The 27660-nt window shown below is 34.9% G+C and overlaps 1 long non-coding RNA gene across 1 annotated transcript in view; it reads left to right on the top strand.

Moving 5' to 3' along the window:
* The window catches only part of LOC135321673 (uncharacterized), a 29229-nt gene extending 4613 nt beyond the window's left edge, over window positions 1-24616 (top strand). Inside the window, exons 2-3 of the long non-coding RNA XR_010381610.1 lie at window positions 15721-15821; window positions 24181-24616. This is a non-coding gene — a long non-coding RNA (uncharacterized LOC135321673). The remainder of the gene's footprint in view (window positions 1-15720; window positions 15822-24180) is intronic.
* The last annotated feature ends 3044 nt before the right edge of the window (window positions 24617-27660 follow it).

Below are 27660 nucleotides of genomic sequence, written 5' to 3'. Positions count from 1 at the left end.
TTATTTTTTTTCTCCTTTAAATGTAAAATGTAAAAAGTCAGATTAGACCAGTGTTTTTCAATTTTTCTTTTTTACCATGACTCATAGTAAGAAATACATTTTACACTGGGGTAGGAGATATATATACACACATATATATGTGTACATATATATGTACATACTATATATGCAAATATAAATACATATTATTCATATACATGTATTTAGACACATAGACATATATATGTAATTAGGACAAAAGTTTCCCCAGACAATATTTCCAATCACTAAGTGCAATGATGGTGGTATTTCAATTCTATTTTAGTTTTCAAAACTATGGAGCACACTACATTGATTTTTATGATATTCTAGTGAGTCATGGCTTAAAATTTGGAAAACACTGGCAATTTAAAAGATCCCTTTCAACCCCCAAACCACTGTAACTCTGTGAGTCACACTGACTTTAAGAATGATTTTTGAGATGTACTTTGCCATGTTGAGGCTACCCAGTATCTTTCGAACATCATTTTTATGTTTGGGGGATTTCTCCCATCATGAATTCAGGCTCAAATAAGTGACTAGACTCTGCTAATCATATTCTCTGGAGTGAACTGTCTGTTCAGAAAAGAGCAGAACAATGAAGCAGAAGCTACAAGGAATCTTTTGGTTCACTGAGGGAGACTGTGCTGGTGTGGGTCTTTTAGGATCATAGTAACTATGTTTCTATCTTCCAATATCCAACACTCGCCATATAAACCAAGAAAACAGAGATAGTGGGGTCTGACTTAGGTGTTGATTTGGGCTGGGTAGTCTGCAAGTCTACCTTTCTGGTCCTTCTGGAGATTGGAGGCTATCTAACATACTTTAACAAATGCCTTTTCTATTTGAACAGCTAGAGTGTGTTCTACTTTTTCACAGAAGTGTCTAGTAAACACACATCTCAGAAGAGAATCAGGTGACCTGGAAGCAGTAGCTAGCTTTCACTGTGACTTTTTGTGATCTGTTATCTGGTGGGTTCTTCAGTTTCCTCAGCTACCAAATGATGATGACTTGCCATTCCTACTTCACAAAGTTATTGCATGAATAAAAGAAACTCATGAACTGAAAGTGTTTTGAAGAGTTAAAAAATTACAAAAGCAAATAAATGTGATAGGTATTACTTGTTTTTAGAGGATCTGAAAAGTGAAATTTTCCTGGGTGCATGAAGCTAAATTTATATTTTCTTTTATTGAATGTATAACAGTCTCCCTTTAAATTTTAATAGTTTGTCACCGAATCACCATTTTTTCCCCTAAAGGTAGAGCATGCTCCAAAAATCTCATGTTAAGTCTGAAATATAATGTGTTACATGTCAAAGAATGAAGCAATCGCCATGCACTTCCTAAAGATGACTGTATCTCTCTCAAAAATTTTGATAAGATAATTAGAAAATTTTTTGGAAAGTCAAATCAAAATTTCCTTCCATAACATTGTAATAAACATGATATTTCTAAGTTACCTAAAGCTTCTGAAAATTCCTCATTCCAAAGCTGAATATCAATAGTTCTTTTACTCAATAAAAATGTATTCAGCCATGAGTCAGAAAACTCAGTATTGTTAGGATGTCAATTCTCCCCAAATTAACGTAAAGATTCAAGATAATCCCAATCAAAATCTGAGCAAAACTTTTTGTAGAAATTGATAAGCTGATTCTAAAGTTCATATGGAAATTTAAAAAAAAAGACATCAGAAGACTCAAAACAATTTTGAAAATACAAAACAAAGTTGGAGATTTCAAGATTTAGTATATAGCTACAATAATCAAGACAGTAAGGTACTGGCATAGAGAGAAGCAAATTGATCAATGAAACAGGAAGAAACATTCAGAAATAAATCCACACATGCATAGACAACTGTTTTTTCCACAAAGTTTCAAAAGCAAATTAGTGGAGAAAGAATAGCCTTTTCAACAAATGCTGCTGGAACAATTGGACATCCATATGCAAAACAATGTTGCTTGAGAGCTTTCTGTACTCAGAACATCACTACCTAAACACTGAAAATAGCCTTATTTTAGTCAGATTTGCACAAAATGAAATATATCTATGCAAACTGTTACTTTGGTTTTAAGGACTTCGATCGATCTGATGAAGAAAGCATGGTGTCATATGCTTACGTGAGAAGACAACCATCATTATTTTTTAAAGTGTTTTATGGAAAACAGACTGAATTATTTGTTAACCTATTTCATAGTGGGGTTTTCTGGGGGCGTTTGGAGTGGGGAAAGGGATAGAGGTAAACTAAATACAATCTGTACAAATATCAAAAAAAAAAAAATCTCTGCCCATGCCATGTTTAAAAATTAACTCAAAATAGAACACAGACCTAAATATAAAATTTAAAACTATAAAATTTCTAGAAGAAAATCCTTGTGACTTGGGCTGGACAAATATATTTTAGATATGAAGCAAAGTACAACCCATAAAAGAAAAAAATGATAACTTGAACTTCAGCAAAATTTAAAACTTATGCTCTTTGATAGACTCTACTATGGGAATGAAAAGGCAAGCCACTGAATGGGAGAAAATAGTTGAAAAGTTCTTGTATCCATAACACACAGATAACTCACAAAAGTCAATAATGAGAAAACAAACAACTTCCCTTGCCAAATGGGAAAAAGATATAAAACACTTCACTAAAGATGATGTATAGTTGGCAAAAAGTACATGAAAAACATCATTTGTCATTAGGTGAAAACAAATTAAAATCACAATGAGGTACTACTACCCATCTATGCTAATGACTAAAATTTAAAAGGCTGGCTGTATCAAGTATTGGCTTGGACATAGAAAAAGGGGAATTCTTATACAAGTACAGATGTTAAGTGTGACAACTACTTTGGAAAATGGTTTGACATTCTCTTAAAAAGCTAAACACATATTTACCTAATGATCTAGCCATCCCACTCTGAAGTATTTACCCCAGAGAAATGAAAGCATATATCAATTTAAAGACATACATGAATGCTCACAGCAACTTTATCTGTAACATCCCCATATTGGAAACAATCTAAATGTCCCTCAACAAATGAGTAAATAAACAAACTGTAGTTTAGCCATGCAATAGAATACCAGCCAGCAATTAAAAGAAATAAACTATTGATTCACAAATTAATCTTAAAATAATTAAGCTGAGTAAAATAAACCAGACAAAACAATATATACTGTATAATTTCACTTACATAAAACTTTAGAAAATGCAAACTAATCGATAGTGACAGAAAGTAGATCAGTATTTATGGTAGGAGGGGTTATAAAACAGCATGAGGAAACTTTTGAGAGCAATGGATATGTTTACTATCTTGATTTTGGTGATGGTTTTGTGAGTCTGTACAGATGTCAAAACCTGTCAAATGGTACACTTTAAATGCATATTCCTTACTGTATATTAATTGTACCTCAATAAATCTGTTAAAAAGAATATATTCAGCACTTGTTACATGCCAGATATTCTACTAGGTACTATGGCTTCAGTGGCACAAAAAAAAAAAAAAAAAGAGACATATTTTCATTAAGTTTGCAGTTACCATCAGGAAGATAGAGACAGTGGAATTCTTATTGATTTATTGTTTATAAAATAAAGGAAGGGGAAATTTGATACAAACTATTTATCTCTTTCACTACCTAGATAAACTTAGTATAAAAATAGCAGGGACTTAGCATACCTGTTAACTGAAAAGATATATAAAAGTGAAAAAGAGAGATACCAAATAATTCTTGAATATTAGTCTCTTAACAATGCCCATGACTTCAAAATAGAAAATGATGGACAAATTTTTAATTTCTTATTCTGGTTTAATTCCAGAAGTTGATAATGATAGGGACTGAAAGTATTCCTTGGATATTACGTTGAATTAAAATATATACTGCTTAGTTTCAGGAGAATATGTTTTTTAAATAAAATTTTCCATTGAAGTAGCAGACTAGTTGAAGAGAACTACTGGCAGACTAGTTAAAGGGAAGTATAATTTATTCTTTGTTTTACTCTTTGCTTCACTTCACATGTTTTAGGAAAAGCATGATGGGGAAAATCTTTTGTTTGTTAGTTATTTAAAAACATTAATTTGTCAAGCTGATTTTAGCCTATAATAAATTGGCATATGGGGTTTGTAAATCAATCATAATTTGCAATTAACTTTTCTCAATTGAAAAAAACAACAACACTGTAACACAGCGCTTTTAAGTAGAGAAATCAAGTAAAGAAAAATTGTGAGCTAGATAACCTGAAGCAATATTGCTTAAACTGGATGCTTTGGACTTTTATATGATGATTTTATATTTTTCCTTTTCTTTCTTCTTCATTACATCCTCCCCCAACATCCTTTTCAGCATTTACATCTTAAAGATATTCCAATCTTACATTGTTAAAAGATGAATAATATTAGAAGGAACATTTTGACCTTTTACAAAATAAATTAACCAGTCATCATATGATATGGATTGTAAGGATAAAAACTTATGTAAATTGGTAGAGAAGACAAAGTTGGGTAAGTGAACAATAGTGAAGCAAGAGATTTCACAGATAAATTTTGCTTATGTTACAACTTTAACTCAAATTAAGAAAAGAGGCAGTGATTCATTCCAAAATTTAGTGATTTAAAACAGTATTAATCATTTACTTGCTCAAAATTCTGAAATTTCAGTAAGGCTTGGCAATGGTATCAGGTGGGTAGCACAACCACTCCTAAGAGACCCACTTCCAAAATGGCCTTGCTCATGGCTCTGGCATATTGATGCTGTCTCAGCTGGGAGCTCAGGGCCAGTGGTGTCAGGTTTCTCTGTGACCTCTCCACATGGGTAGGTGGAGCTTCTCATAGTATGACAGGCTCAGGGTAGGTAGACTTTATTCATGGTGGCTAACTTCCTCCAGATCACAAAAGACACTTCCAGGGCCTTCTTCAGGCCAGATTGCTCTACTATATCTTGAGCGATTCTACATCTCCTCTGGATCATTTTTTAAGTTGTCTCCTCTGCTATTATACCTTCTCCATGCCTTTTTGCTAACCTACATCTTATACTTCCTCCAAGATCCAGCACAATGAGCACGTCCTTCATGAAAACTTTTCTAATTATTCCATGCTGATATGACGACCCTTTCTTTTTGAAATATGATAGTTCTTATAATCTGTCCTATTTATTTCTCACTGAAAATATCTGTCTTATTATTTACTTTCCTATGAGTAGCATATCTTTTCTCCTCAACCAATGGTTTTGTTCCCGAGGACACAAATCAAGGCCCATACCTCTGTATCATAGTGCCTACCTTATATCATGTGCTAAATGAATGTTTGATAGAAACGGCAGTTGAACACTGGGGCATTTTAGTTCTTTTTAGGAGATATTATTCCACTTGAAGTAATGTATGTCTTGAACTTATATAGATGCTTCTTAAAAAAATCTGAGGAGATGTTTAACTGTACTACCAAAGAATTTAAATTACTCATTAGGTTTAACGAGTTTGTATCATTTATTTTACTCCTTTTTTTAAAATCTTCTTTTTTTTTTTTTTTTTTTTTTTTTGGCACTTCATCTTTCTTGGTCTTTCTCACTGATCCAAAGAAGCAAAGACTTTTTAGGATGTTCAGCATCAGTGAAGTAAGCCTAGAAAATGCAAAGATAAAACTAGTTAGCATGCAAATGAGTAGAAATGTTTATTAACCTAATTGTCTTCAACTGGAGAGAGAATTAGAGGAACTGTAATAGGTATATCTTTTCTGAACCATATTAGCTCTATCAATACAGATAGAGTTGTGATCAACACGTTAACTAATTTTGTCCTCCACTACTCCATATGTTTGCAACTATCATGACCCAGAGAGAAATATGTGTACCATTACAGTGAGGAAGGGAAACTGGTGCAAATAGGAACCTGACAAGGAATAAGTTGGATTTATAAAATGAATTCGATCCAAAAAATGTCTTGGCTTACAGACGTGTCAGCATCTTCAAAAGTAGTTTCTTTTCAGGACACTGCAGTGATTTCAGTCTGAAGAAGTTTCTGAACTTTTAACTCAAGATAATGAGCCAGTTAATAGGAGACTGGGATTTGTGTAGGAAGCAATTACCCCGATTGATAGGAAATGAGAAAATGAGCACAAGCTTTAATGAGATCGGCAAAAAGGTCATGTGTCTGAGAGCTGAGATGGGGTAAAAAGGAATGATGGTGGGAGAAACCATTAAAGACAACACCATGAGAACTAGTAAAAATAAAGATGAGATATGGTATCATTGGATCTACCTCTCTAAAAGGCCACGGAATTAATTTATTTAAAGAAAAATTGATCTCCAGATATTTGGGAGTCAGGAGTCCATGATTCAGTTGGAGATTTGACAGTGACTTTGTTTTAGTTCAACCCAATAGAGTGATAAAATAAGTTTTAATAGAATAAATCATTCTATATTGATATATATTCTAACTAATAGACAACTTTTTGAAAGAGTAGGTCAAAGGCATTGATTGCTTCCACTTCCTCTTCTCTCAGTCACTTCTCAACCCACTGCAACCTGGCTTCCACCCCCACCACTCTACTGAAATTGCTCTGAAAGGTTAGCAATCATGTGATTGTTAATTACTATAGCCTCTTTTCAGCTCTTGGTCTACTTTTACTTCCAGCAGAATTTGATATTATTGATCTTTTTTTTTTTTCTTGTAAAGCTCTTTCTTGGCTTCTAAGACACAGTTACCTTTTATTCTTCCCTTGTGTCTCTGATTGCTTTTTATTTTTCTCCTAATTCCATCTCTTCTGCTAAAGTTTTCCAAGGAAGCTACTATCTTTTCTCACTTTGCATAATCTTCCTGAATGATCACATGCAGTCCTAATGTTTCAACTATTACCTTTGTGTCTCTCAAATACTGATTTTTCAACTCTTTTTTAATGGAGATACTGGGGATTGAACCTAGGACCTCATGCATACTTAGCATGCGCTCTACCACTGTGCTATGCCCACCCACTTCAACTCTTTCTTGAGCTTTTTATCTGTCATTGGACTTACTGTAACTCTTCAGGCTTGACATTGCCCCCTTAAACCTTGGGGTTTTTTTGTTTGCTGTTTTGTTTGTATTCTTGTTTTTCATGTCTCATTTACCAGCAATCTTATTTACCCTATTGCCCAAGCTAGAAATCTTGGAGTAATATTTTCTGTTTTCACTTTTCCTCAGTGCCTACATTAAAATCAGGTCCACTCAGCCTTTGAAATGTGTCTGGTATCCATCCACATTTTCCCATTGGTACTGTTGCTGTCCCAATCCAGGTTCTTCTTATTTTATGCTTGGCCTTTTTCTTAGTGGTTTCCTAACGGGGCTTACGTTCCTAAATCTAGTTAGTCTCTGTTTCTATCTGTTCTTTATATTGTTGCCAGAGTTATCTTTTTAAGTGGTAGATTTGATCATGTTACTTTCATATTAAAAAAAAATCTTCCCATGTCTTGATGATTTGAGGGCTGCCTGCTTAACTTCTAAAAATATTGTCTTCTAGAAGCTCAGCTGCTGATCCATAGGAACGAGCCTCCAGAAACCATATTTATTCAATGACTCCCCACTCTCCAGCCATAGTTGATTGAAACAGGAGTAGACACTGAAACTGGCTCACTCACTCTCCCCCCTTTAAAAACTACACTTACGAGTTTGGGATCACCACATTTTAATATATGAAATGAAGAAGTAAACAGACTGGGAAAGAAAAGGAAAAATGAGTGACAATATACAGACTATTCTAGCCCCTTCCCAGGCTGCCATTGCTTTTCCTATCTTGGATTCTATAAGACACCTATATCCTTATATTAATCATTCCATTTCATTATAGGTATCACCCAAGTAGATATCTGTTATTTGCAACAAAGTGTCTTAATAATTATGGTTGTCAGCAAGTTAAGTTCAAATTCTTTGGCAGGCATGCAATACCCCTCAAAAACTAGCTTTCATGTTTTATCTCTTTTTAATGCCTCCACTCTCCATCATAGCCTCAGAAGACAATATAATAATCCCTCAACCTTATGTCTTCATGGGATTTTCCTCTTCCTTTTCCAACTAGACTTCCTTCTCAGAAGGTCAAGTATTCATTGCTCTTTCTAGCTTTCTTTATTCATAGCTTTGTTTAGCTTTCATTACACTGTAATCTCCTAGCATAAATTCTCCCCTCCTTGTCCAATTTAGACTCCACTGGCCATCATTCTCTTGAGGACATCCTCAATTACCTTGCTCCTTTAGCAGACTTTTTTTTTATTAATACTCCCTCTTTCCCTGAACCATCAGTCTGTTTGTCTGGACTACAAGCATCCCCATCAACGTAAAAATATGCTCTGGTATCTCTTCTTGATCCAGTAATTTCCTCCAGTTCTCATTCCATTTTTCTGCTTTCCTTTAACATCATGCCACTTTATTATTTAAAATCATTTAATAGATTCATATTGCACTTGGAATAAAATCCAAACTCTCTACCATGGCCTACTAGGCTGTGAACTTAATAACCCCACCTATTACTCCACTTTCAACTTGTTCTTCTTTCATTTATGCTCTAGCCATTGGATTCTTTCAAGCCCTTGAACATGCCAAATTCCTTCCAACCTCAAGTATTTTGAATATATTATTTCCTCTGCAAGAAGCCCTCTTTGCACTTTTTTTTTTTTTTTTGCATTCTTGGCTTCTTTGCATTATTAAAGTGTCTCCCTAGAGGGGTATTTCCTGACCAGTTGATGCAAAATAATGCCTTCTTCCTGCCCAAATTCTCCATCACAAAGTTATAATCATTCCCTTCATAGCATTTATCACAACATGTAATTCTTTTTTTTCTTGCTTATCTTTTTCCTTCACTAGAATAAGCTCCTTGAGGAGAGTTATACTATTTGCCTTGTTTGTCACATATATCCTGTATATCCTGGCACCTATGTGCATGGCACATAGTAAGTGCTGAATAAATAAATGTTAAATTTATGAATAAATGGATGTATGTTTTTGTGCTAGACTTTCTATTTATCACTAGTCCCTAACAGGCTGGGAGCTTCACAAATGCAGGACCATGCCTTATTCACATTTGTATACCTTACTCTGAGCATAATTCCTAACACACAGGAAATGCTCAATAAATGCTTCATACTTTTCAGCTAAAATGAATACAAACCATCAAACTTTTTTTTTTTGTAAAATAACTGCACTATGCTGCTGTGCTCTAACATTTAGAAGAATTCTGCCATTATAAACAGGGCCAAAACTGTCCTTGGCTTGTAATAACTAGTTTATCCCTCACTAGTTCATCAAATAGTGAGAGCATACTAGTGCCAGGCACTGTTGGAAGCTCTAGGGATATAAGAATGAACAAAATAAAAACAAACAAGCAAGTAAACAACATCTCTTCCCACATGAAGTTTATATTTCAGTGAGAATAATACCTTAAAGATTCGGCTTTCATTAGTGAGGCTTAAGTCTTGGCATGTGGTATTTTACAAACTGCCTACGTTATTCTAATGTACAGCTAGGGTCAAGAACCATTGCTTTAGGATGACACATTCCTTACTAACTTTTTTTTTTTTTGACTATGCACCTCTAACAACTTTTTCTGTCAGAGTGTGAGTTTGCTTTCAATGTATCACTACATGCTTTTTAATTTAAAAAATAGGATAAAATAAATAGGCAAGATAAAATGCTATGTTATAATGATTTACTCTGCTTAGCTGGACACAAAATTCTCTCCAGAGGAGTGGGACAATTTGAATTCTCTCCCACTTAGAATGTAAAATTTGAATCCTGAAGGCAAAAAGAATTTTAACAAGGAACAGAAAATATCTTCGCAGTTTCCCTTTCCTTAGTAAGCACTGTTTTGTAAGACTGGAAAATTTCTTGTTCCTTTTCGTGTGTGTCCTCATTGCTTTCTATATTTAGTATTTATATTTGATTGCGTAGAGAACTATATACAGTGTTAATTATTCATGGAGGATAATTACATGCAATGGATCCCATATTCTCTATTGGTGTTGAGGAGCTTAAATTTTATAGGTGAATATGTAGTCTATAGATAATTTCTGATACCATTTTTCTTAACTAAAATATACATACAATTTGGTGAGTTACAATAGAGGAGTACAGTCACATAAGCATCAACTTAAATAAGATATAGAATGTTTTCATCACTCCAAGAGATTACATTGTGCAGTCAGTCTCCACTCCCCATATGCAGTTGACGTTCTGATTGTGTCCCCATAGGAATATGTTGCCTTTTCTTTAGCTACTTATAAAAGAAATAATACATATGTACTTCTTTGGATCTCACTTCTTTCAAGCAGAATAATATCTTCCATATTTATTCATGTTGTTACACAATAATACAATTTTTCCTATTGCTGAGTAGTATTCCATTGTATAAATAGATCATAATTAGACTATTCAACTGTTGGTTGTCACTGAATTGTTTCTGCTATTAGTATTTGTTTGCAAGTATTTGTGTGAATGTATATTTTCATTCCTCTTGATTAATTACCTAGAAACAGAAATACTAAATTCTAGGATAAGTGTATATTTTACTTTATAAGAAACTGCCAAAACTTTTTTCTAAAGTGACTCTGTCATATTACATTCCCACTGGCAATGTATGAAAGTTCCAGTTGCTCTACATTCTTGTAACATTTGGTATTGTTGTCTTTTACATTTTAGCTATTTTAAGGGCATAAAATGGTATATTTCATTGTGTTTTTAATATGCATTTTCCTGATGACTAATGAAAATGAGCACGGTTTCATGTGCTTATTGTACTCTTTAGTTCTAGAATTTCCATTTGGTTCTTTTTTTGGTCTTGTTTTAGATTGAAGTATCATCGGTTTACACTGTTGTGTTAATTTCTGGTGTACAGCATAATGTTTCAGTCATACATAAACATACATAAATTTTTTTCATATTCTTTTTCATTATAGATTACTACAAGATATTGAATATATGTTGGATATGGAGTGTAAACTTGTTTCTCTATGTTATATATAGCAGTTAGTGTCTGCAAATCTCAAACTCCCAATTTATCCCTTCCCACCCCCTTTCCTCCCTGGTAACCATAAGTTTGTTTTCTATGTCTGTGAGTCTGTTTCTGTTTTATAAATAAGTTCATTTGTGTCTTTTTTTTTTTTTTAGATTCTACATATGAGTGATATCATATGATATTTTTCTTTCTCTTTCTGGCTTACTTCACTTATGGCATTATTTTATTCTTTTTTATGGCTAAGTAGTTTTTTCATTGTGTGTGTGTGTGTGTGTGTGTGTGTGTGTGTGTGTGTGTGTGTGTGTACACACCCCCCCCCCATACACACAGCTTTTTTATACAGTCATCTGTCAATGGACATTTGGGTTGTTTCCATGTCTTGGCTATTGTATTCAGTGCTGCTATGAACAGAAACTTATTTTTTAAATTAAGTTGTTTACCAGTTTTCTATTATTCAAATATTAGATAAATTAATTTAGGAAGACATTTGAAGGGTTTGGAGTATAGACAGATTTTTTAATAAAAGAAATTCCATGTTCATGATCATTAGAATGTAAATTCTGGAAATATCTTTTTGCTCATTTATTATTTTATCTACAGAGCCTAGAACAATGCTTGGCATATATCAGACATTTAGACATAAATGAATCAGCACTATTTGGGAAAATATACCTAAGAATGATTTTATCTGTGTGAACTTAAACCTGATTCAGAACAAAGTAGCCTTTAATTTGTAGATTTTTTGCATAATTAAACTCCAAGATCCTATTGTCAATTTTGTTTTTTAAAGCAAATTAATTTAAACTACTTTAATCATTTTTTATACTTTAAAATGAAAAGCTTTAATATACTGATTGTACTAATTCAATGCAGTTATATTGTAATACATTGATTTCCTCATTGGGTAAGTATTCACAGCACATTTTCAGAATTAAGAAAATAAAAGACAAAGCTGACAGTAATGGCTAACATGTACATGCCATTTACTCAGTGCCATGCTTTGTTCTAAGCATTTACATGTGCTAACTCTATAATCTGTTATGGGCTGCAATGTGTCCATTTAAAAATATGGACGTGTAAGAATTTTCTTCACAGCTTTGAATGGCCTTGATTCTAGTTCTGGCCAATGAGATATAATCAGAATTCATCAGACAGGGAATCCAGGAGTGGCACAGACTCAATGGACAGTACCTGAAAGTGAAGCAGCCTTCTTAACTATGTGAGGAAGGAACCCCATGATAAGGGTCAGGGGATGGCAAGGCATAAGAAATATGGTCCTAACTGGGACTGCTACTCTACATGAGAAAAATGAACTACATAAGTCAGAGTAGTCATGTGTCTATTATATGCATTTGAATTCTAAATCCTTAACTGAGTCAGCTGATAATGGAAATATTTCCCTATTGGTAATTAATTCACCCTTTTATTCAACAAATATTTGTTGTCCACTTACTATGTGCCAGACACCGTTCTAGGTAGGTGGGATTTATCATTGAACAAAACAGATAAAGATATCTGCTCTCAAAGAGCTTACATTATAGAGATAGTGAACAAATAACGAACATGATAAATACGTTAATTATTTAGTTTATTAGAAAATAAGTGCTATGAGAAAGAGAAGGTAGAGCAGGATAGGCAACATCAATAGTGCCTTGAAGAAGGTAAAATTTGCCATTTTAAATATCGTGCTCATGTAGCCCTATTGAAGAGGTGATATTGAATACAGGAATCAAGGAAGTAAGGGTTAATTGCAGATGAATGGCACAGCCAATGGGGAGGATCTAAGTGGTGAATGAAAGTGGCTGAAACTTTTTATATTGAGGACCAGCAAGGCAGCCAATATGGTTTAGGTGGAGTTAGCCAGGGAGAGAGGTCAGAGAGATAATGTGGCAGGTGAGTTGGGAAAGTAGACCATGCAGGGCCTTGTGGGCCACGTATGGACTTTGGCTTTTACTCTGAGTGAAGGAGAACCCCTATACTATTTTGAACAGAGGACAGTGGATTAATGTTTTAAAGCCATCTCTTGGCTTCTGTGTTGAGGATAGACTACAGGAGAGAAATGATAGAAACAGAGCAGTTGGGAGGCCATTGTAGTGCAGTCATCCTCAGTAACTGTGGGAGACTGGTTCCAGGACCCCTGCAGGTACCAAACTCCATCGGAGCTCAAGTATCTTATATAAAATGTCATAGTATTTGCATATAATACACATCCATCCTCCCATAAACTTTAAATCTTTTCTAGATTATTTATAATACTTAATACAATGTAAGTGCACTGTAAATAGTTGTTGGCTCTCAGCAAATTCATGGTTTGCTTTTGGGAACTTTTTGGAATTAAAAAAATACACTTTCAATCTGCAGTTGGTTGAATCTGTGGATGCAGAAACTGCAGAGATGGAGGGCAGACTATGATTCAGGGTGTAATAGTTCATGGTGGTCTAAACTGGTGCTAGCACTGCCATGGCAGGGGGAAAGGAGTGAGAGATGTTGAGATTCTGATATGTTTTGGAAGGAGAGCCATCAAAATTTTTTGAAGATTGAATGTGAACTGAAGATCAAGGATGACTCCAAGGGAAATGATGGAGGAGCTTTGAAAAGAACTTATCTTCTGTAGCTCTTATGGCTAATATGTTATTAAAAAAAAAAACAAAAAAACTTGCCAGCTTATCTGGAACCCTAGAAAAGAGTGTCTTCATGATACATTAGAAAGTTCCAAGGGTTAGAAAATCCAAGCTGAACAAATAAATCTTGGAAGACTCCACAAATAGTGCTGTAAGAAATTAATAAACAGAAACCTCGATTACCTAGTCAGGAGACCAGAAGGGAGGAGTCTCATGCCCTATGATGATAGAGGAGCCCAGCAGGAAGAGGACTTCCTCTTCTTTCCTGGCAAGAGCTCAGCCAATGAGAGATGGTCACAGTTCAGCCAATGAAAAGCCATGGACTCTTTATTTACTATAGCCCTCCCAGCTTTCTTTCCCCCTCAGCAAAAGAGCTCTCTTCTCCATTTTCTCTGGGAATTTGCACATGGCTAGCCATGTTTGCAGATCCTGAACTGCAGTTGTCTGCCGAATTCAAATAAACCCGTTTTTGTTGGAGAAGTAACTGGAAATCTGTTTTAGGTCAACAGGGCAATGCAATGAGTGATTCAAATCTAGTTGTTAATGATGGTTTCATACAGGACCTTTGCATTGGTCTTGAAAAATAATAACAAATCTGCCAAATGTGAAGAAAAAACCCAAGGGTATTTCAGGCAGTTGAATATACTAGTGGACAGTAAAGGGTTAGCAGCAAATAACACTGAAGAGGTAATTTTTCCCCCATCATAACAAAATTAGGATTTTTCCTGATGAATACCATTAAAATAAAAATGCTTTAACCAAAAATTCAAAAGAATATCTCACATTTACTTATTATTTTTAGAATCTTTACTTTTATTAGATGTTATCTAAATAAGAATTTAAAAAATAATTTAGCTACTGAAAATACAGAGTTTATTTTCAATCTCTGTAAGTTTCTTGCAAGTTAGTGTGGGATCACAAATATATTATCTGTTTCCAAATATGCAACATTATTTGGTTTATCAAAAGCTTAATATACTCGTATCACTTGAGAAGTATGATGAAATTTCTGAATGTTGTAATTTGTTTACTAGGAGCACTGAATTATGAAAGTGTTGTAGTAGATTAAATCTGAGCTTTTGAGCAACTGTGAGAACAATTTAGCTGGTATAGAGAAAAACAATTTTATGTATCTGTTTAGATGTATGTTGCTGTCTGTTTTGAAATAAAAGGTTATGCCCTTTTAAATAACAACAAAAACGAGTAGATTTATAAGTGATCTAAAGCCTGCTCTACCCATTACCAATGGAAAATGGAATATGAGCTTATGTATACAGTGCGAATTTGGATTTAAACAAGCCCTGGCTTCAAAAAGGAAGAAGAATGGGTGTGAAAAAGAAACATTGTCAGAAGAGGAAATTTTTCTGCTGATTTGAAAAATGCTGTCACATGGAAGTTATACTGGGAAATATAGGATGTATTCAACCTTGGGCTCTTTCTGTCAAATCCTATAAGGAAGAAAAAGTTAGAACTCTGAAGCAAAGGGAGTTAAACCTCTGGAGAATTACTCCACTAGCTAAGTCAAAGGTAAGCTGAGATCATAGGGAACTATTAAAAATAGAAAAGATGCAGTAAAAGTTTAACTGCAACAATTGAGGAATTTTGAACTTCCAAAACTTGAGAACAAGAATATTCTGTTGAAATCTGTAGAGAATATTACTGAATTAAGATTCATAATTTTCACAAGTTGATAAAGATGCTTTAAAATCTTGCCCAGGTATTTATACCTCTACAAACTTTGATCTGAATTATCTTATCTTAGAGCAATTGTTTTCATTTTATCATTTGTTTTAAATTTTATAATCCTTAAGATATATCATTATTTATTTTGGACAATTTAACTGTAGTGTGCCAAACTATCATTTTATTTTATTTTGCATATTTAAATTTTAGTAAAGGTAAATTTATTTTTAGTCATCATCTTATGTGACTTGTTGATTCATCCATGCCCTTTCTCATCTATTGTGGTTTTTGGGTCTTTTCTTAGTGATTTGATGAACACATTTGTATGAATGTTAAAATTTTGCTATTTTTACTGCTGAAATATAACATCAAAATGTGAGAAAATGCTTTATAGAAATAACATAATTGAGTACAAATAAATGTTTTATTTTCATCACACAGTAACTCTGCCCATGGAAAGCCAGACTTCTTGGATCTGGGGCCCATAGCCTAGGCCCATTGCCCATAGCCATTTATTGGCTGGCTAACTACAGGAATTTCAGGTATGTAATTTACAGGAAATAACCCTTAGAGGGTTTTCTTTGCAACTAAAGATCTGCATAGTGGCAACTAAAGTTACAGTATGCAAAGTCAATTAGCTTAAAAATATTAGTGATCTCTCTATATAATAACCTAAAATAAAAGCATTGGCTCTCCCATCTCAGGAAAATTGAACAATTCTGTTAGTTTTTTTACACCTTTATGACAGCATGAAATAAGTTATTATTATTATTTACCATAAATCCTTTGAAAATGAAATTTCTGAGTACAGTGTTTAGGATGAAAAGAATGAGATAATATGCTTCAAAACCCATCCCACAACTTGTTAAAAGTTCAGATCAAATACTACAATAAAAAGACCTATAAAAACAATGATGCTTAATATTTACACTGAACCAGATTTCCCCCTCTGCTTAAAAATACTACACTCATCATGAGTGAGCTGAATCACATTTTTTAGGCATCAATGAAACAAAAAGTTAGATATTATAGAACATTTCAAAGCCCATGTAAGCACACCTGTCAGTCTAACTGATAAGATCCAGTCCATCCTCTAAAAAATTCTGATGCTTCTTTATCTGTCACACTGTTGTGTAGGCAGCTTGCAGCAGAGTATTTGACAAATGTTAAGGTACATCGGGATCAGGATTTCTTCTGACACCAAGTGCATGGATAGAACTTCATTGTTTCCAAATATAAGCTGATCCCTAACCAAGAAGATCTGCAATTCTAGGACTCCTGACATACAATGAGAACTCAGTTAAGTTCTCATCAACTGGCTATGTCTTTGGAGGGGCAGAAGTGTTTATTTTAAAATTTGGATGCATAGAGTTGGTGGACGAGACTATCCTTATTTTGGCCTTTCTTTCTCTAGTGCCCGTTTTCTCAGGTAAAAGACAGAATCCTTCCTTACAGCTAGAGGTGTGACTCCGAACATTCCACAGTAATTTATATCTCTATTACTATTTTGGCTTTTGCAACAGAAGCATGTACCTCCCTTAGCTATAGAATTTCTTATTTAACAGTTGGCAGGAGTAAATTAGGGAGTTTTGCTACCCTTGACTCTCTCTTCTCTCTCCCTCAAGCCCCATTTCATGGCTAGAATAGTCCTTGCACAGAGTAATAAATTATACCCATATGTCCCACCTCCAAGCTACTACTAATGTATACTTTGTAACACCTGTTTCTTACCTTCTAAAGAATTCAGCCACTGGGGCAATTCTACCTCACTGCATTGTGTCAGAAAATTTCAAACCCATGCTCTTTCTCAATTTATTACCTGACTAATTTATGCCACAAAAGGAAGGGAAAAAATCTTTAATTTATTTCACATAATAAGTGATTCAATTTTTCTAATTTGCTGATTACATTTTTAGTAAATAAGTAGTCATGATTAATTTCCATATTCTCAAAAGGCATCATTTTTGTATTTTTTCCTACAATATGCATTTTCCTTAGACCAAGTTGTATATTTCTACATATTTTTGGCACCAGGATAAACCTAAGATTTAGGCAGCTTATCTGCTACATATAGAAGGAGGTTAGAGCAAAGGAAACATTGGGAATTATTCAAGAGATGATGGTTATACTGGTGACTGAGTCAGGGCAAACTACTATTATGTGAAAAAAAGCAGAAGAGGATAACTTAAGAAACAACAATTTTCTTTTTGCCTCATAAGCAGCAGGTTAAAGCTCAACTGATTGTTTTTTACATAATGGGGTGCCGAGGAGCCTTGGTAATAATGCATCATTTAAAAACATTTTTCCAACATATAAAGAACTGATAACATTTGAAAAAATATCTACCTGCCAAATATCAGAGTTTCAAGGTCCTTAAACACTTTCTGTGCAGCAGGGAGTTGTACTCATTACTTGAAAGGGTGACCTGTTAATGGAATCCAGTGATACTGGAATCTGATATATAGCCAAAAAGATAAAATTGAGTGAGATAGGTAACTTTTCTAAATAAATACCAGGGTAGGAAAAAAAATACTCTTGATCATTATTGAATAATGCCAATATTTTCTGTCTAGGGGGATTTTCTTTGTTATGTTTTAGTAACTGTTTCTGAAAACAACTTCTAAAATTCACCTTAAATATTTTTCATGCTGATATTCACCTCTATGAGGGATGTGTGTGTGTGTGTGTGTGTGTGTGTGTTTAAACCAGAATTTAATTTTCATCTCCTATGGACTTTTAAAGGCTGTCTCCATAGTGATGGCCAATGAGAGGAGAGGATTTCACAGGTTTCTTTCTCGGTATATGTGGCACAGTCATTTCTTTTTATGTCCTTCTGTTTGTTCCCTATACACCATTACTGGCTGCATCCATGGCAACAGCCAATGAACTCTTGCACATACATCAATGCACCCTCTGTGTATGCTTCTCTGTGTGTGCCCTCGTGCACTCAGTGGTATCATAAAGCATCTGAGAGCCATACATGTCCAGTCAGTTGCTTTTGTGTCCTTGGCAACCTCCTTTTCCTTTCATACCCTCCGGATAGCACTGATTACAACTGTCTTCAGAATTGTACCTGTTGAATTGTCCATCTGCATCTGGTACACTTTAATCTTCTACGACCTAGGCTCCATGGATATAAACTGTTCGTATATTTAGATGTGGAAGCTTATTGGCTGCATAGCGTTAGGAGAACCCTAACTTGTAAAATATCAAGTCTCAGTATGGGATAGTTGTTTAAGTCTAGCAGTATTTGCACACAAAAGGAGGCATTCTATTCATACATTTTGGCATTTCATGCTATTTCTTCCTAAAATACTTTAGCTTTGAATTTTTATTGTTTTATATACAATTGTTGTTTGAGTGACTCTTCTCCATGTGGTATTTTATTTTACAAAGAAATATTAAATCTACCCTCAAGAAGTTTGATTGTTTTGACAAACAATCATTTGCCATGTCCACTTTGATGAGATAAATGCTTAATAAGAAGGAGTTGATGGTGATCTCAAGTAATATATGGATCCACCAATTAACTGGTTTATTAAAAAAAAAATCTGGCCATTAATGCAGGTGACTGAAAGTATATATAATTCCTTTTTTTGACAAAAGAGGTAAAAGAATAAAAATGAAAAACAATTGGATATAAAGTCTATTTATATGAAAATAAAATAATGTTCTTAGCAGCATAATGGACAATTACTGCTACTTCTCAACACACGTATTGGGAAATGTATGGCTAAAATATATGGTTCTTTTGAATTGATATAAATTTTTCACGGATAAATTATTTTATAGCTGCAATAAACCAAAGATTGATTACTAATATTTCCTATATAGATAGCTTAATTTGGACTGATGAATTTGATTTAGATCAAATGAAATGAATCATAAAAGTTTCCAAATTTAAACTATTTGGCTCAGAATAAAGTTATGAACCATAGGATAAAATGAACCCACATTATTATTAATCATTTTTTCAACTTATTTTAGTTAATTTCTTTGAGAAATTGTAACTTGCTCTTCCTAAGCTTCATGATGAACTGCAGAAAATGCAAATTCACTCATTCCATACTCTGGGCCTTGGATCCTCATAAACACAATTCTGTTATAAGTTATCTCAGAGTAAAGACCCTTTGTAAATAAGGGCAATGCTACTCATTTTTGAAGTTTCCTTAACTTCAAGCACAGGTTAAAAAACTACAAAAACTTTGAAAGTGGAAAATTTCAATGTCTAAAATATTACATTTAAAATTTTAAGTCAAAACAGCAAAAAATTAAATAAAGAAAGCAGAAGTGTTGATTAATAGCTCAGAAATGTAAAGATGTTATGTGCATCTAAAACATCAACTTGAAATTAAACTAAAGAGAAGACTACTCTGGTATTTAGATGTTCTGTTATTTTGCTTATCTTTAACTTTTAGATTTCTGGTTGAGGTATTTTAATTAAAAGCTACTCTTTATAATACTGCACTTTCAATTTCTATTTCAAACCCTAAAATCATCATTTAACTCAAATCCATTTGGAATTTGGGAACATAGTTTAGACTATTTGAACTTGATGCCATCCAGTTATTTTCATCATTTTGTGTTTTTTATAAATTAACAACAGATATAGCAATTACAGTAATATCTTTCAAACTGTTGACCAAATGTAGTAGGACTCCTTGTAAGGAAATGCTCCAAAGGCAACATTCTCATGAAGGATAGGGACCTATTGGATTGGTTGTCACCCATTGTAAGTAAAAACAGATACTTGCTCTTCACTCAGGTCCTCAGGTCTGCATGGGGGTCCTTCTTGGATGAAGGGGTGTCATTGTCTCTCTCTAGGCAAGAGACATGGGCTGAAGATCTAGTAGACAGGGTAACATTTAAAAATCACATTCAAGAGGAAGTCCCAGGCAGCAGGAGTCTAGTGGTTCTTCCAATGACCACTCAAATGTCAACAACCACAGATCAGGAAACAGTCATATGAACATCATAAAGTTACTTAAACTTTGTGATTTTCCCATGCTTTTTGGCTTTGTCATCCTCTTAACTCAGAAATCTGGTGTGTCTGTCTTTGGGGACAGCAAGAAAGCTTGAAGCTGCAGAGAATATCCTTCTTTGCTAAAGTAATAGTATTATTCCATCCAAAGCTGTTATTAAGCAATACTTGGGAATCCAGTTTGTTTGGAAAATTTCTGATGATTTTTAAAAAAGCAGCTTCATATTCCTAACTCATAGCTCTGTTTCAGCAATTCCTCACATGCTTCTCAACTTTCCTCTCTAATTTTATTTAGCTCCTCCTGCAGTATCAAGTTACCAGCGATGAAACAGTTGCAGTCATTCTTTGGTTTTCTATGTTTGCCAAGTGTCATTTTATGTAATTGTTCAATATCCGCCTCTCTTACCAGCCCTGTCTTACCTGCAGGTGTTAGGTTTATCTCACTTTTATGTAGGATATTAAACTGTCAGGTAAAATGAGTGATTTTTCTAGTGTTAAAAATTATTCTTTGCTTATTGCACAGTTTTTAATCATGTATACACATTTATTCCTATTTTTCCCTTTAACTATGGTTGAACCTAACGTTATGCAACACCAGAAATCTTTTAATGTTTATGTCTTTGCTATTGTTATGCAAACAAGTGGAAAGTCATTTCCAGCTCTAAAATTCACTTGGTTAACAGGGAATAAAGTTTCTGTTCCTTTCTCCCTTCAGTTTTCACACTGATAATTTAACCTCATTGACTCGTAAGTAAATGATATCTTTTGTGCATTATTATTATTATGGAATCATTATTATTTATTATTATTAAGAAACTTTTGTATTCCTCCATTTATAAGCTGAAATGCCCTCAAAAAGATCATGAGAGTAAATATAGCCCTTTTCTGCAGCCTCATTTCCTACCTTCCAGTGACAACTCCAAGTAAACCATAATACGAGTTCCTAAAGTGCCACAAAAGTTATTTTGATCCTTCCAGTATTAATGGTCAAGCTTATTCAGGGCCTACTACATGTTAGGCTATGTCCTAGGCACTTTATGTAAGTTTTCTTAATTTATCCAACCCTGGAAAGCAGGTACTTATTATTCTAACTTTATAAAGGAGGAAGCCGAGGCACAGAGCAGTTACATAACTTGTCTACAGTCATACAGTTAGCGAGAGGTAGAGCTGGCGTTTTGAATCTGGACAGTCTGGCTCTTCGTTAACTATTATTTCTCAATTCCATGATCTTCAAACATTTTTATGTTCCTCCATTAGGGGACTCTTATAATCAGAAAATGCTAGATGGACAGTGAAATTTCCAAATAACAGCATTAATTAACTACAAAAATTGAGTTTAGGATCAGAAGGGCCACAAGGGAAACCAATTTGTCTCCAGAAGAAGCTTTATAAGTTCTGTTTTTCCCACATCCACTGGATTTTGTTTTCATGTAAATCATCGCCTGTGAGAATGTTTTCACTACTTCTGCTTCAGCGGGGTGCTTGTGTTCTTTCAGTGAATTCATACTGAGCGGAAGAAAGGTGAAATAGCTGGGGAAGCGTAAGTTTGAGGGAGGTAAATGTAAATTGGTGGTCAAAAATTGTTTAATGATTTTTGAAATCTCCTTTAAAAAGTTGTATTTATTATAGGTCGCTATTTCCTAGCTACTTCTCAGAAGCCTGGCCTTGAATCGAGTGACTCCAAACAGTTCGTGTGTTCTCTCACTTATCTTCACAGTCCTCCTTAGAAGCATTAGACACCCTCCACTAAGAAATCATGCTGGGAAACCAAGCAAACATGTCTAGTGAATGTCACTCTTTCATTTAGCTCGCCCTATCAACCATTTTTGATGGTGTGTATACCGAGTTCTCGATCCCTGGCTGTCCTGCTTGAATTTCATAGCCACAGTTTTACAAGAGCTCTGCTCTTGGCTGGTTTGCTCTGTCTTTTAGGCACACAGAAGGCTGATCTCGCAATCCCCGAGTCTTGTTTCAGAACTTTAGAGCTCTGAAGAGCTCTAAAACCTGCAGGGAAGTGACTCAAGCCAGGCTGGACAGAGGACCTTGCTGGAAACTCTCCATATCCTGGACAATGTGTTTGTACTTCAAGGTTCTTCCTTGGTTACAAAATATTTAGGTACTGTAAAACAGCACAATGATAATAACAGAAAAGAAAAAAATCACTTCGATTGTCATCACCATATCAAAACAATTCTTTTTATTTTGTCACAAGCGTAAATACTTTAATAGATCTAAGTGGAGTACTGCAGGCCCCTGCGAGAAAGGCTCTGTTCTACCTTACATTTACTTCACTCGACTTTACCTTCAAAAATAGAGCTAATTCTAATTAGTCTTTAGGGAAAGCAGTATGGAGGAGGGAGCTTCAACCAAAGTTTATTTAGGCCATTGAATATAACTTACTAATACTTGTTCCAGTATTTGAAGTAAAAGAGAAGGAAGGAGAGGAAAGAAGAAAAGATGGTGAAGGGAACAAAAGGAGTCTAGTTTTTCTCATTGGATGCTTTTTTCAGTAGCTCAGTATTTTTGGTATTCACCACCTTGCTTTATGATCCATCTTTTAAAATGACTTCTGGGGTCCTTTCATAGTTCCCAGGCTTACATGCTCTCAGCTGTACCAAGTCCTCTTTATTTCAGCATCCAGGTCTCTCATTGCCAGTTGCCCTTTTTTGTACATGTACAAACAAACAGTATGCTTTTTCTCTCATCAGCTGGCTGTTATGAGGACGTGTGATTAAACTAACATTTACTAATGTCTGAAGAGTGGATAGCACTTTACCCTTTCAAGAAGTATTGTATTTTAAAGAAAGATGTAAATCAAAGAATGATCTTTTTTGGTAGAATTCTGTGGTGTAATAACTGAAGTTCAAAAAACCCAAACAAACCAGGAAGTATTTTGGGCGTGCAGGACAATATTTAAGGAAGGGATTCTGTTTGGGAATCTGGATTCAGGGTCTATTCACTATTTTTGCAACTTCTTTCTTTACTCACTCTTCTAAATATGTGGATTGTCTAAAAAAAAAAAATGCACTTACTCCTCTTTTTCTATAACCTACAGTAGCCCACCTGGCAATAATTCTGGGACCTTTCTTGGGGAAGGAGGAATATCCAACTGGAGGGAGAAAAAGTAGAGATAGAATTCAAGGAATGAAATTCATGGATCATTAATAAGTGCTGTTTCTCTAAATCAGACATTGTTTGAACTGAGAAGCAACATTATTTGACATCTTGGCTATAAGTTTCAGTAATAAGTTTTTTTAAATTATAAAAGTAATATATGACCATTACAACCAACTTAAATGAAAAACTTTAAACAGAAAATAAATGATTTAAAAGTGACAATTCTTCTCTTTCCCGAGCTCTAATTCCATCCTGAAGAGGCAACCACTGTTAGCAATTCAGGTTTTATCTTTCCATACTTTTATTCATGCTCAGCTAATTTTGGCTCTGCATAATCCTTACATTTAGCTCCTTTAGCATTCTAATGGGCTATCTTGTGCAAAGGTAGGTCAGATTTACATCTGGGCTATGGCACATAATATTTAACAAAAGACAAAGCACTGTAAAAATGAACACTTTTCATAACATTATTTTAGAGAGTCAGTATTGGACATTTAGTTCTTTGTACCCATGTGATAGTTTTTTATTTTCCACAAAATTATTGCTTACAAACATAGCTATGCCTAAGCTACTCATTTTTATGTTCCTGTTTTGTTCTTATGTCATTTAAACCTGAGGTTTTTCTTCATGTCCCTTTTCTTTGCATTCTGACTCTTCTGGGATACATTTGAAATGTAGAATACTGGTTGGAGCACAAGACCTAAAGCGAACAAAAAAGACTCTCAAATTCAGAAAGTTTTCTATTGTTCTCCCTATATTGATCAAAGATATATTAACACTTCTGATTCTTTGTCTATACATAGAAACAGCCTAAATGTCCATCAACAGATGACTGGATAAAGAAGATGTGGTGTATTTATACAATGGAATACTATTCAGCCATAAAAACCAACAACATAACGCCACTTGCAGCAACATGGATGTTCCTGGAGAATGTCATTCTAAGTGAAGTAAGCGAGAAAGAGAAAGAAAAATACCATATGAGATCACTCATATGTGGAATCTGAAAAAAAAAAAAATACAAAACAGAAACAGACTCATAGACATAGAATACAAACTTGTGGTTGCCATGGGGACAGAGGGGTGGGATTTCAAAATGCAGAATAGATAAACAAGATTATACTGTACAGCACAGGGAAATATATACAAGATCTTGTGGTAGCTCACAGCAAAAAAAAAAAATGTGACAATGAATATATGTATGTTCATGTACAACTGAAAAATTGCTCTACACTGGAATTTGACACAACATTGTAAAATGACTATAACTCAATAAAAAAAGTTAAAAAAATAAAAAATAAAATGATTCTTCATCTATAAATAATTATACATTTTTGGACAATTTTGCTATTTGGTATACATTTTAAAATAACCCCTTAAACCTTAAATTTATGATTGTCTTTCTTCCATTTCCAGAGGCCAGCTTTTGTTTCTTATACCACACTTTTGAGATTCTCTTTCTTTAAAAAAAACAAATTTATTTAAGTTGTATTGATTGTGCAACTGTTCTATACTTCAGATACTACGTTAAAAATCGAGGACTGGCAGAAACCAATAAAAATCAGTTACAGGAGAAGAATATTTAATGGAGATATTGGAAAGAAACTGTATAAGCTTTGGGAGTGTTAGCATACTTTAAACTGGATGTAAGTCAGCCATGAAATGCTGTTATCAAAAAAGAGAATGCATAAATGAGGCAATTATCTATGCAAATTTGGCAATAATATGTTGAATTTATTATAATTTTATTATAAAGGATTAAGTAAGCATTATAATATAAAAATGGAGAAATTGAAGCCTGTTCAGTTCTAACACTGTATTTTAAACACAGAGATAAATGAACTCTGCAGAAACACCAGGCCCATTTGAAGTCAATGGTAACACCCAACGGGAAAACACATTTTATCACAAATCTTAATTATTTGTGTATAAACTTTCCTGGACCTAAATTGTATGTTAGGATCCAGGCCTTAAAAGCAATGCAGTATGTATTACTTTCCCTCCACCTTTCTCTAAGGACATCTTTCTCATACACTGAAGGCAGGAAATGCTATGTGCTTATCTCTGGGAAGATGTCTGTATCTAGTTCTCTCTGCTTTGGAATTAGCATCAGTCTTTCCCACAGACTAAAGTTAGGCTGCCTTCCATCTTGGTTACCAGTGTTGGGAGTGAGTTTCTTTCTTCTTTCTGTGTCTTTCCTGGCACCTTAGTGAGAGGTGGGGAAAGGCTGTGTGTAGGGATACTGAAGGAATGCTCGATGTATAGCACCCTGCCCTCAGCATGGGCTTAGTAAGTAACTATTGAAAGGGTTGCCCATTTTCCTGAGTCAGTCTCCGACAAGGGTCCTCCTGTCTGATGTCATTCGAGCCAATAGAACAAGATCGAGTTCGGTTCAGAAGCAAGGGAAAGCTTTATTCTTTTATGAAAGAATGGAGAGGTTGGAGCTCAGGTTCCAGAGCACACGCTCGGACAGGCAGTGGGCGAGGCTGCTTATAGGGTTGTTTTCTGCGGGGAGGAGGAGGGGGCAGGACGGAGATCTCGCGGGAGGTGGGGCTGTGCTGCTCGCGGCATTTCAGGTGCAGTGTCTCTGCACACGGCCAGCTACCGCCGCCATCTTGAAGTGAGGTGTCTGCGCGGCTTCTCTGCACAGTTCACGGAGCTGAGAGCTGAGGTGTCTGGAGCAGTGGTTCTGCACTGAGAACTCTAATCTGACGTGTTAAGTGCCGGGCTTCCGCAGACGACTCCTATAGGCAAGTGAAACTAGACAAAGCGCAAGAGAAGAGGTTAGACCTTATGGTCTTAGGTTAGACCTTAGAGGTGATACGCCTAGATTCCATCTTATTTTTCCAGGGACCCTTGTGGCCTTTGGTGGCAAAACAAACAAACAAACAAAAAACCCCGAAAAGAAACTGCATAAGCAACATTTAAAGAGTAAAGCTAGTTCTTTGCATAGCAGAGCAGGCAGCTAATCACTTCATGTGATATGAAAGGCTCTAAAGGACTGCCTTGTCCCTTAATTTGGCAGATGTAATACAACGTCTGGGATTCTTACATTAGCTTTACAAATATTTATGTTTGGGCGTTGAATGCTGCTCTAAAATGGAAATTATTCTAGAGATAAATCATAATCAACAGCAAAGCTCAGTGTAAATTAGTATGGAATTTCAGCTAGTTTGTCATCAGTCTGAGAGACTTTACAGAAGGCTTTGATTTCTGAGGAAGACAGATGAGAAATGGAGGAGGGAAACGTTCAGAACCTGGAGTGTTTGTATTCTGAGTATTTGGAGCAGTGAGGAGAGGACTGGCCGGGGGTGGAGATCCTTTCTGAAAGGGGAGCTGACAGAGAGGGTGCTGGTGGCTTTGGTGGTGGTGGCTAGTGCTCTATGGGTTAGTGGAGGAGAAATTTGAACTCCTATACAATTTAGCCCACCTGTGAAAGAGTCTAACTTGCTACTTTGGTTTTCTCTTTATGGCTAAGAGGGCTCTTTTTAGCCCTCTTTTTAGGAGGTAAAATATTTCTCCCAACTGGCTGGCTGTGGAATTTTCCAGAGAATGGTTGAACTGTCACAATGGTTGCCTTTGGAGCCTTGAGAAAAATGCCACTTTCTTACCTTGGTTTTTGCATTCAGGAGACTTTCATTCTAGATTTTGGGGAAAAGAATGGAGCTGTGAGAAGCAAAGAGGGAGGAGAAGAAGAGTGCTGTGACAAGTAATCAGTTAGCACACTTGTGGGGTCTGCCTCTTACAGTCGCCTTCCGCCAGTCCTCTTGATGGTTTTCAGTGCTGTGGACTGTGGACTCTCTTAGACTGACAGAAACAAACAAACAACTAGGTTGGTGAACAGAGAAAAAGCCCCACTCTCCTACCGGAGCAATGTCGTCTCTTCCTGGAAACACTCTACTTGCTCAGGTCTCCAGTGCAGTCTGGAGTCAATTTAAGTAGGAGATTTGTGACATAAAGCTGCACTGGATTTTCCATATAAATGAACTGTACATAGATCCATACACGATAGCTCTATACTTTTATTGTATTCTATTATACTTTTATGATTATGCTTTTGGGGGGATAATAACACTGAAGGATAATAATAAATAGTAAACTGATACAGAGTACTTTCAAGAAGCTAAATTTTATATGGCAACTGATTTTATTTTTAATTGTGATAAAATACAAATAACAAAATTTTTCTTGACTTTTTTTCAATTTAAAGACTTCGTTTTTTTAGAGGAATTTTAAATTCATAGCAAAACTGAGAGAAAGATACAGAGATTTCCCTCATACCC

Source organism: Camelus dromedarius, chromosome 7 (genome assembly GCF_036321535.1).
Source record: "Camelus dromedarius isolate mCamDro1 chromosome 7, mCamDro1.pat, whole genome shotgun sequence".
Classification (NCBI taxonomy): Eukaryota; Metazoa; Chordata; class Mammalia; order Artiodactyla; family Camelidae; genus Camelus; species Camelus dromedarius.
The sequence above is the reverse complement of the archived record's forward strand: the minus strand, read 5'-3'. Positions and strand labels throughout refer to the sequence as shown.